Genomic DNA, 12,439 nt, shown 5'->3' on the forward strand with positions numbered 1-12,439 from the left:
GGCCTTCCTAAGAGAAAGGCTTACTGGCTTGAGTCATCTTTGGAATAAATTAACTGCATTTAAAAGAAATTTTTCTTTTAAATAGCTGTCTGATGTGTATCTATAAAAAGTTACAGCAGAAATATAATATCTACTTCAAGAAATTCATTGGCAAGATTGAAAAGCAAAAATCAGATTTAAAGTAAATTTATTTTTTTTTTGAATGATCCAATTGCTTGTTTTGAATTTTCTGTGAGATTTGCTACACGATGCTTCAATCTGTGGTCTAGTGATTAAGATTTGCACTGTCAGTGCTTTTGCCTGGGGTCAATTACTGGCCAGGGAACAAGTCCCTTAGAGATATAAACTTGTTTGGCTCAGGAGAGAAACATTTGTGAGAATTAATTGGAGTTATTTGTAAAAATCTTTTTGAATTTATATTTGTGTGACTCTTGACTCTTTGGGGTACCCATTTGACTACTAATCCTTTTCTTACCATGAAAATCTTTTGCTTTTCTGTTTGTCTTACCAACTCTTCATCTCTTCGTTTTTCATTGATCAGGGGCACATTGGTTGTCAGGCAACTGTGTGCAGGTGACTAACTCAAAGGTTGGAATCCCTGGGGATATGGCTAGATAGAAATGTGTGTTGTACCCGATCCGTGCCTCCTAAAAATTTCCTTCCTTTAAGCTGTTTTGAGGTCTGGATCTTGGAAGGGCTTCAGTTGTCTGTTCTTCTTTGGAGACTGGCTAAAATCACAAAGGGCTTCTGGGCTTCGGTCTTGTATGTGAATATTTGTTTTGGTTTATAGGTCATTGTTCATATACTCCTTTGGTTTATATTCAGAGCATGATAGAAACTTTTTTGTTTGTTTAACCTTCTCTCCCGAGGTAAACATGGAGCTATATACTCAGAAAGAAAGGAACCAGTAGAGACAAAAACAGACATCGTACTCTGGAAGCTCTTTTTGCCCTGTCTTTCTCATCTTTGTTCATTAGATTTTTATGTGGTCTTTCTTAGGAGTGGGTAGGAGAGACCCTTGTGACTAGCCACAGACTGGGCCAGAGAGACAGGCCTCCTGCCTCTGCCCTGAGCCTAATCTCTGAGCAAGTTAGCAGAAGGTTCCTCCCAGGCAGTGGGAAAGATGCTGCCCCGTTTACAGCCCGCTCTAGTCCCTTGGTTCCAGGGGAAGGCCTGCTGCTTCCAAAGCCCACCCATTCTTACCCACATCCAAAACTCCTTCTAGGTACAAATTTCAGGGGAAAAAACTGGTAAATGGGAAAGTTTGCTCTTTGCTTGGCTAAAGTTTGATGATAAAATGTTTTAAGCATTCTATGGTCAAAAGTCGCTTAATTAAAAGCTAAAATCCAGGCTGCAATATTTTTTAAAGGCCTCTGATTTTTTCCTTTTGAATCCTGTTTCTCCTGTTAGTTACTTTTAAGTCAGCTGGACTTCTTTTTCTTGAACTCCTACTAACTAGATCTTCATTGGCCTTTTTGTGAAACTTAAACTCTCTGAAACTGGTTACTTTAAGACCCATTCTTCCATTTACTTCTGCTTCTCCTTCCTTTTGCCACCTTTGTCAGCCCCTAGTTCTTTTATTTGAAGGTTAATGACTAAAAAATTTCTGAGAGAAAACATCAGAGCCTCGGGTATCACATGAAGTGATCTAAAGGAGACTTCTACTGACCCTGAGACCTACAGAGGAACACACAAAAAAATGTGCCACTGACCTCTTTACTGGGGTTTCTGCCTTCCTTACAGAGTCTCAAGACACACGGATGGGCTCATCTCAGGTCTGAAATTTTGCTCTTTTTTTGTATTGAGCAACCTAATTAATTTGGCTTTTGGATGCACAAGTGTATGTGTGTTGCATATTGTGTCTACATGTTTATTTCTATACGTGTGTTTATATATTATCTACATGGTACCAAATTGACATAGAGATAAAATGAGCATGTGTGAACTAAATAATTAAGCCCAAATACTTTTCAAAGTTTATTTGACTTAAATAAATCCTTAGGAAATTAGATGAGTTAAAGATTGTTGGTTTAGTAGAAACATTTTATCTTCTGGATTATCAGCAAAACACCTCAGTAGTTTTTGTTTGGATAGTAACTGCCTGATATACATGTGTTATATAACAATTAATAGAAAAAAAAAACGAGATGACTAAACTGTGTCTAATGTCTGATAAAATTTTTCAAACATATGGGAAAACTGGATAGCCACATATAGAAGACTGAAACTGGATCATTCTCTCTTACCAAATAGAAAAATTAATTCAAGATGGCTTAAAGACTTAAATCTAAGATCTGAAGCCAAAAATGCCTAGAAGAAAACCTAGGAAAAATTCTTCTGGACATTGACCTAGGCAAGGAATTCATGACTAAGATCCCAAAAGCAAATGCAACAAAAACAAAAAATACATAAATGGGATTTAATTAAACTAAAAGGCTTCTGTAGGATGATAGAAATAATCATCAGAGTAAACAGAAAACTCACAGAATGGGAAACAGTATTTACAAAATATGCATCCAACAAAGGATTAATATCCAGAATCTAAAAGGAACTCAAACAAGCCAGAAAAATAAAATAAAATAAAATTGCATCAATAAGCAGGCAAATGACATGAATAGTTTGTTCTCAAAAGAAGATATACAATGGCCAAGAAACATATGAACAAGAATTCAGCATCACTACATCTTCAGATCTAGTCATCAGGGAAATGCAAATTAAAACTGCAATGAGATAACACCTTACCCCATCGAGAGTGGCCATCATTAAAACATCAAGAAAACAATATATGTTGGCATGGATGGTGAAAAGGGAATGCCTATATACTGTTGGTGGGAATGTAATTAGTACAACCTCTATGGAAAACAGAGTGAATATTTCTCAAATAACTAAAAACTGATCTACCATTCAATCCAGCAATCCAACTACTGGGTATCTACCCCCCAAAAAAGAAGTCCATATACATATATATATAAATGCCTGCATGTGTATGTTTATCACAGCACAATTTACAACTGGAAGGATATGGAACTACCTAAGTTTCCATCAGCCAAAGTGTAGATAAATAAAAGGTGGGCCAGGTGTGGTTGCTCACGCCTGTGATCCCATCACTTTGGGAGGCCAAGGCGAGCGGATCACGAGATCAAGAGATTGAGACCATCCTGGCCAACATGGTGAAATCTGGTCTCTACTAAAAATATGAAAATTAGCTGGGCATGGTGTGTGCCCCTGTAGTTTCAGCTACTTGTGAGGCTGAGGCAGGGGATTCGCTTGAACTCAGGAGGTTGCAGTGAGCCGAGATTGTACCACTACACTCCAGCCTGGCGACAGAGTGAGACTCTGTCTCAAAAAATAAATAAATAAATAAATAAAGGAAGAAATAAAGAAAACCTGGTATAAAGATACATAGAATACTACTCAGCTATAAGAAAAGAATGAAATATTGTCTTTTGCAGCAACTTGGATAGAGCTAGAGGCCATTGTTCTAAGAGAAGCAACTTAGGAATGGAAAACTTATATATTCTCACTTACAAGTGACAGCTAAGATGTGGGTCTGCAAAGGCATGCAGAGTGGCATAGTGGACATTGAAGACTCAAAAGTCAGGAGGGTAGAAAGGGTCTGAGGGATTAAAAAACTACATATTGGGTATGATGTATATAGTACATTGGGTGATTGGTGCACTAAACTCTCAGGCTTCACCATTGTACAATTCATCCATGTAACCCAAAATCACTTTTACTCAAAATGATTGAAATAAAAAATAAATGAAATAACATAAAGTAAAATAATTTCCAAGCCTAATTTTTAAGGATTAATAAATCAAAGAGATGTAAATGGGATATAAGTTGGTAAATATACTTTTTTCATGGATAATCATACTGATATTTACTTAAAAGATTTCCCAAGTCACTTTAGCAATATACCCTTCTAGTTTTGCTGAGTTAACGATAGATAGTCATCACATTTCTAGGTTATTTCTAAGTAATATATAATACTAAAATATTAACAGGAGATTTAAGTTTATCTACTTTTGGTTTCTTATTACAAAGAAACAAAATAGATTTAGATCTGTTAGTAAATTTGTTCTGTTCCAATTTTTTAAAAAATATTCCATTAAGAAACATTTTTATAAATTATAAAACGGTATTCATAATTTTATTTTTGGTTTACAGTTGCTAAAGATTGAAGCTCTAATTAATGTAATTAATTAAAACTACTAAAAATAAGAAAAAAAAATTTTGTACATACAGTTTACAAGGATGTGTTTCTGGTGAGGAAGGCTGTAAGGAATGCGTGAAGATATGGATTTTGTTTAAGGAAAATCATTTTTTTTAGTGTAGAGTATACTCAAATGTTGTTACAAAACGAACAAGTGGAGAAAAATTGTTGTAGGTAAAACTAAATAAATATGAAAAGTTGGAAAAATAAAAGAGAGTAAAAGAAAATCTTATATGGTTAAACAAACTCAAGCTAAATGAATTTATTAAAGGGTTTTAATATTGAGCCTTAATATAAAAAGTACACTGAAAGAAAATTAGAATTTGGTTTTCTCTTTTTTTAAAAAAATTGAGCACTCACTCTCCCATGATATTTCTCCCTTGCCTGTTAGATCAATTTTGCATGCCTTTTTCTATTAATCTGACTATCATAAATTCATTTTCACTAAGTCTTCAGAGGGTAAAGGAGAAATTTTCCCTCCTTGAATCTACAACTTGAAGATCAATTCTTACATTAGTGATCTAAAATTGCAGTGAAAGCCTGGGTACTACCCTTAAGCCACAGCAGTGTATTAGAAAGCAGTTAGGTAAAGATAGGACATGTCTATTTGTCAGGTAATATTATTGTTTAAAATCATTGATTCTCCTATTTGTAAGCACTTATAGATCCTTGTGTTTGCCTTATAATTGGCAATACAGCTGTGTAGATGACATGAACTTTCCTGTCCTGTTCGTAAATTTGTCTAGCGCTATTACGGGAAGTCAGGGACCCCGAACAGAGGGACTGGCTGAAGCCGTGGCAGAAGAACATAAATTGTGAAGATTTCATGGACATTTATTCGTTCCCCCAAATTAATATTTTTATCATTTCTTATGCCTGTCTTTACTGCAATCTCTGAACATAAATTGTGAAGATTTCACGGACACTTATCACTTCCCCAGTCAATACCCCTGTGATTTCCTAATCTCTTAATCTCGTCATCTTCTTTGTAAGCTGAGGAGGATATATGTCGCCTCAGGACCCTGTGATGATTGTGTTATACTGCACAAATTCTTTGTAGAGCATGTGTGTTTGAACAATATGAAACCTGGGCATCTTGAAAAAAGAACAGGATAACAGCAGTGTTCAAGGAACAAGAGAGATAAAACTTCTGGTTGCTTGTGAGCCGGATGCAACAGAAACATATTCCTCTTCTTTCAAAGGCAAATAGGAGAAATATCACTGAATTCTTTTTCTCAGCAAGGAACATCCCTGAGAAAGAGAATGCGCCCTGAGGGCAGATCTATAGACGGCCCCCTTAAGGCAGCTGCCTTTTATGGTAGAAACTGAAGGGATGAAATAAGCCCAGGTCTCCTGTAGAGCTCCCAGGCTCATTAGGACAAGGAAATTCCCACCTAATAAATTTTGGTCAGACAGGCTGTCTGCTCTTAAACACTGTTTCCTGATAAGATGTTATCAATGACAATGCATGCCTGAAACTTCATTAGCAATTTTAATTTCGCCCCATCCGTGGTCCTGTGATCTCGCCTTGCCTCCATTTGCTTTGTGATATTTTATTACCTTGTGAAGTATGTGATCTCTGTGACCCACACCCTATTTGTGCACTCCCTCCTCTTTTGAAAATCGCTAATAAAAACTTGCTGGTTTTACGGCTCGGGGAACATCATGGAACCTGCCGACATGTGATATCTCCCCTGGACACCCAGCTTTAAATTTCTCTCTCTTGTACTCTTTCCCTTTATTTCTCAAACCAGCCGAGACACCTAGGAAATAGAAAAGAACACATGTTAACCATCGGGGGTGGGTTCCCCCATACAGTGCAATTTGAGTGAATATGATATAAGCCATGTTGGAGCAGAAGCTTTAAATAGGATGACATGGTAATCTTGCTTCTGCTTCCTGCTCTGAGAATGGTGCTTTCCAAATAGAGGTTGCTTCTTTAGCCTGGAAATCTAGCTGAGAAGATTGATAGGGCAGCACACAATGGGAGCAGACCCTCAGGTGGTCTGAAGCCTACATGCAATATGAACAAGAAACATAACTTTGTTTCATATAACACTGAGATTCTGAGGTAGTTTGTTACTCCAGCAAAGCCACCAAATACATGTGCTTATACAAATGCTAATGCATGTACACCTACCTAGAGGTTTGTGGTTCTGTGACCTTTTATTCTGACTCTGTAAAAATACATGATTGTGTTGTATATTAATAGAAAAGTTTAATTTACGTACATTTAGTAATTTTATTTTGGTTAGTAATACTGAATAATCTCATAATAAATATAAGTAATTTGAATAGGCTGCCTTTTATTGGTTTGCACATATTACATTAAAGCCAGTGAAGTAAATTTAATGTACTATTTCAGATTTCACAATGCCTTTCAAGAACAGTTCTATAAATAAGTAGAAGCAATACTTTGCTAATATATTTTGAGTTGGTAAATGGCTGTATTGGTAAAGCCTAATTTCAAGCTTTAATTTTAAATGACAGGAACTCAAATCACACCAGGTTAAGCAAATCCTAATACATAAATATATAAATAAATAAACAAATAAAATATGTCTGTGTGCATGTAGGCGTGTGTGTGTGTGTGTGTGTGTTAGAGCAAATATTAATTAGCTTGTGTAACTGAAAAATAGAGTTTGAAGCATGACTGGATCCAAGATCTCAAACAATGTCATCAGTGTCCCAGTCCCACTTCTTCCCTTTGTCTTTTTCTTCTCCTTTTTCTTATGTTTGTCTTACTCTGATTTATTTCTATTTCTGAACTATGCCTCCCTTTTTTGGCTCAATTCTTAGAGCTGGCGGTGAGAGTCTCATCAGAAGCCACTGAGACTGAGAATATGAGATGAGGTTGCATAAAGAAAAATCAAGGTGCTATTATCAGAAGAGGGATAAATGTTAAGAGGGCAAAAAGAAAAACAAAATCAATTGTAGGAGTAAATGCCACAAAGCATGCTCAAGAAAACACAGGTGTCTGCTAAATTGTAACAAGAGTGAGAAGAGTTAAATGTGGGGCATTTGTTTTGCTGAGTGAATGATGCTAATTTGGGGCCAGAGCTGAATTGTTCATGACAACAAAGTAGAAGAAAGGAAGGCCACCTGATCCTCCTGATAGTATACAGGCTTTTCTGTATACTAAAGGAATGTTACCCAACTACTTATTTAAAAATACCAGTTCAAACAGGGGCCATTATCAACTTAAGAGCTTGTCAGGGGAGTCTTAAAACTTCCTTTAGCACTGTCTGTAGAATTTTGGTTTCTATACACATTACAAGGCTTTGTTATTCAAGATTTAAGTGGGAAGATTAAAGAGGTGTCTATCAGAAAATGGTATCATTAGGTCAAAACTTTCTCCCACTTTAATTCTTTTGGTAGTACTTTGTGTGCATGATTCAGTATCTTTCTCTTTATTTAAGAAATAAAATCAAATATGTAAAAATATAGACTTTTAAAATACAGTCTCCCAGGTGTCTGTTGCAGTCTCAGGCCCCCTTTTTCTCCTCCATTGTTCTCTTAATTGCTACTTCAAAACAATTAGGTATTCATACACAAATATATGCAAATGAAAGGGGTTTAATATAAGTGATTTTTACTACTAGTTAATTTCTACTTTTGGGTCTACTGATAAGATCTGGAAAACTGCTTTATTTGGTACCCTTACCCCTTGGGGCATAAAAAAAGCATGATGTGAAAGCCACCTAAATACCTCAAAAGTACTGCCGTTGTTAAGATTGTACTTCAACTTGGAAAGTGTTTTTGAATTGTTGTCTCCATTGTGTGCCTGGCACTGTCTCAGAGAGAATGTTATGTTGAAGATTACATTATTTGTTACTGAGTAGATTAGTTATTCAGGATCCAGAATGGCATTTGAAGTACTGTAATCAATATGGGAATTGTTAGGAAGGAAAGAAATAATCATAAGAAAAATAAATGGAATTGATTGATTGAACCATAGTTTCAAAGCAATCAGAAAATATTTATTAAATATTATGAGTGGAGAGAGATGCAATGAATACATTAAATACATATATTTGAAGCTTCTGAGAATCACCAGATAATGTGTAAAGTGGAGGGGTAGTTAAAATGTAGCAATTACAGTTTTTCTTGATGTGCTAGGTTAAAGATGTCTGCTATATCTTTGCCAGCCTACCATTGAGGGGGTGAGTCTATTTTCTATCTTCTTGGAGTTGAGTTTGCTTTAAATAATTTGGCTGATCAATGAATGCAGTGAAAGTGGTCTTCTGGGACTTCTGAGGCTAGGTCAGAATGAGTCTTGCAGCTTACATTCAACTGAAAGAATACTCATACTGGGAACTCTACTGCTCTGCCAATGAGGCAGCCCAAGCATCCTGTGAATGGGCCTTTATGGATCACAACCAAGTTACCCTAACAAAAGACTAGGCCAAGTTCTCAGACAACAGCCAGCACCAACTTGCTAGCCATATGAGGGAACCATCTTAAAAATGCATCCACTGGTACTAGCCATGCCACCTCAGCTAACATTTCAGGGATCAGAAAGGAAACACCCAGCTAAGCACTTCCCCAGTTCCTCATCCACAAAAATCATGATCCAAAGAAACTGTTTTTTTAGACCACTGAGATTTGAAATAGTTTGTTACATATCAACAGGTAATGGGAACACTGGATATGGATTAAAACAAACACCCAAACAGCTGGCATTGAGAAAGCAGTGGTGTTACATGTAAAACTTCCTTTGCAAAGCTAAATACATGATCTATTCACAGACAGTTTAAACACAGGAAGTGATTACATTCAGTTTGCAATGCTAAAAAGAGCATTTAATTAGTAAGATTCCCTTCCTCACGTTTTAAGTTTGGCTCTTTCAGTCTCTTTTCACCAGTGGAAGGCCTGAAGGAGAGGGAGGAGCACGTTACTGAGGATAAATATCCTGGCCAGGACTCCAATGTCCTCTGCACAACCTACAGATGCCTCAGTGACTAATCTTCATCTGCAGATAATTCAGAAACAGGGCAGATCCCTTGGATTTGAAAATGGGAACTAAAACTCATCCATCTTTTCCTGATGGCTAAACAGGCTATTATTAGCAGGCCAGATGATTTAATAGGCCGGGGATGGAAAGGCACATGTTGATAATTAAACACTCCAGAGTTCCATTCCAAAGCAAGTGTCCTTTAACAACTCGCCTCAGGTTTGTTTGCTGTAAAAACACTTATCCTCCACTTTCATGTCTCTGGAATATGTGCAGGCATCAACCTAAACTTTTCTGATGGATTGAAATGTGGTTTGTCAAACCGATATGCAATTGTTTGGGTGACATGTTACATGGAATTAACTGTCCTAAATCAGCTTTATAAATTTATGAATGTATAAATCTCAAAAAGAAACGAGACCAGTCTTTCAGCAAATATAAATCAAGGTCTAATAGATTGTGATGGAGTCATATGAGAAACGTAGCTTAGTGCTGGCTCTGACTAGTGATTGTTTGACCTGGAGCAAGAGCTAGGAACTGAATGTTTGTGCTCCCCCCACTCCCCGCCCAAAAACTAATAATCCCTAATGTGATGGTATTTGAAGGTGGGACTTCTGGGAAAAATTAGATTATGAAGGCAGAGCCCTCATAATGGGATTAGTGCCCTTATAAGAAGACAGAGAAGAGAGTTGGCTGGCTTTCTCTCTCTCTCTTACATGAGGAAACCACAAGAGAACCCTAACCAGACAACAAATCTCCTGGCACCCTGATCTTGGGCTTCCCAGTCTCCAGCTCTGTGAAAAATGCATGTTGCTCAAGTCGCCCAGTCTATGGTATGGTATAGTTTGATCATTTGAAAGATTCTGATTCTAAAGTTCTGTCAAGAACTAGAGTTTGCTTATTCTAGAAATTTCATTATCAAGCCAAATCCTTCTCTCAATGATAAATTGGCTCATGGAGTGGTTAATAGAAAATGATTTCTTTTTTTTCTGCAGTCCTACACAACTATTTTCTCAGCTTTTTTATTTAACATATTACCTAGCACTCTTTTCAAAAATACGATTTTCTTTATGAGTTAATATTAATTTTACTCATGACTAATTGTGTCACACACTGTGCTCAAAGCTTTACAGGTTTAATGTGATGTATTCCTTCCAATAAATCATTGAGGTCAGATATAATCAGCTTTATTTTACAGATGAGATGATTAGATCTCTGGGAGGCTGCATATCTTGCACAAGAGTGATGGAATTCAAACTCAAATCAAGTTCTATCTGATGCCAGAACCCCTACTCTTTTGGGTATTTGCCCTACAACTTTTAATTTAGATGTCTACATTGAGCCTAAAGACTAACCAAAGCTTTCACAGCAAAAATATTTTAATTATTTATACAGTTTGAGCAGAAGTCATGTAAAATTGAAGGCTACAATGGTGGCAAGCTCATGGAAAAGGGCTATTCTCTATGGGATGATATTTGCCTTGATCTCTTGAGTGATTATTTTCCATCCTCACCTTTGAATAGGCTTCAGGGAAGCATTGAACTACAATAGTGCAGGGAAAGAAAATCACATAGTTTTCTTCAAATATTCTTCAAATATTCTTCCTGCTCTTTGAGGTAAGACTGCTTGATATTACTTTCTGTGCATTGTGGTATGTATTAGTGTATTCTCACACTACTATAGATAAATACCCGAGACTGGGTAATTTACAAAGAAAAGAGGTTTGATGGGCTCATGGTTCTGCAGGCTGTACGGGAAGCATGGCAGCATCTACCTCTGGAGAGACCTCAGGGAGCCTTTGGTCATGGTGGAAGGCAAAGTGGGAACAGGTTTCTCACATGGCAGGAACAGGACCAAGAGAGTGTTGTTAGGGAGAGGTGTCACACACTACTAAACAACCAGATGTCATGATAACTCACTCACTATACAATAGCAAAGGGGGTTGGTGCTATTCATAAGAACTCTGCCCCCATGATCCAATCACCTCCCACTTGGCCTAAACTTCAACATCGGAGATTACAATTTTACATAAGATTTGGTGAGGACATAGATCCAAACTATATCATGGTACTTCCAGGGAAGGGGCTTAGTTATTTTAGTTAGAGTTACCTTCTGAACATTCCTGGCTGTTTTATGTTTCTGAACTTATAAACTTTGATTCCTCCTTAACAATAGATTTCCGTTGTTCTGGAAGAGTCACCACTATGACTTTAAGTTAAATGAAGGTAGAATAGATCCGTATTCCTTCTTATGAAAGATGCACTGAAACCTGCCTACTTGAGTAGGGCCCAAGCTCAGACTGAGGGAGCCTTGTTGCTTCTCCAGACTCACAACCTACTATGGATTGAACATCTGCATCCCCTAGCCCCAAATTCATATGTTGAAATCCTTACCACCAAGGCGATGGCATTAGAAAGTGGGGCCTTTGGGAGGTGATTAGGTCATAGGTACAGAACCTTCATGAATGGGATTAGTGTCTGTATAAAGCATGCCCAAGAGAGACCTCTCACAACTTGAACGTGTGGTATCAGGTTAAGTTACAGGAATTTGTACATACTATTTACTATTTCACTCTGCCTGAACTTTTATTATGGCTTATCCTCCCACTCCATTTCTAATAATCCAGCAAACAAAGAATTATGGGTATTTTTGAAGAAAATGTGGCTTGTATATGAACATATCTGAGCTACTAAAGCTGTGATAGTCCTGAGCCTTGATTTTACCCTCCTTTGAAAAGTAACCTGATTTGCTGCCTTTTTTTTTTTTAAAGATAGTTTTAACACCAACTCTGTATCTCATTTTAACGTCATGACCTCTATCAAGACCTTATTTCCAAATAAGGACACATTCTGGCTGGTTAGGATTTCAACACATACTTTCTTTTTTGGTGAAGGTCGGGGGAAATTTCATGTGATTAAAACCGTTTTTTTCTTTTCTTTTCCTGGGTTGTATTCACCCTTCTACAAAAGCAGGTGTGACTACAGCTCAATGGTTGGAGGGCAATGAGACAAGGGGGAAAAAAACCCAATTACATCTTACCAAAGTAGTTTAAGTAAAGGCAAAAAGACTAGGAACTTATTTCCCAACAAACTCCTGCCTTTCACAACAGAAATTTATTTCGCACAGTTCTGAAGGCTGGAAGTCTGAGATCAGGGTGTTGGCATGGTTGGTTTCTGGGGAGGGCTCTCCTCTTAGGTTCTTAGGTTGCAGACCATCCCTTTCTTGCTGTGTGCTCACATGAGCTCTTCTTTATGTGAGTACAGAGAGAG

The sequence above is a fragment of the Mandrillus leucophaeus genome, unplaced genomic scaffold (genome assembly GCF_000951045.1).
Source record: "Mandrillus leucophaeus isolate KB7577 unplaced genomic scaffold, Mleu.le_1.0 Scaffold393, whole genome shotgun sequence".
Classification (NCBI taxonomy): domain Eukaryota; kingdom Metazoa; phylum Chordata; class Mammalia; order Primates; family Cercopithecidae; genus Mandrillus; species Mandrillus leucophaeus.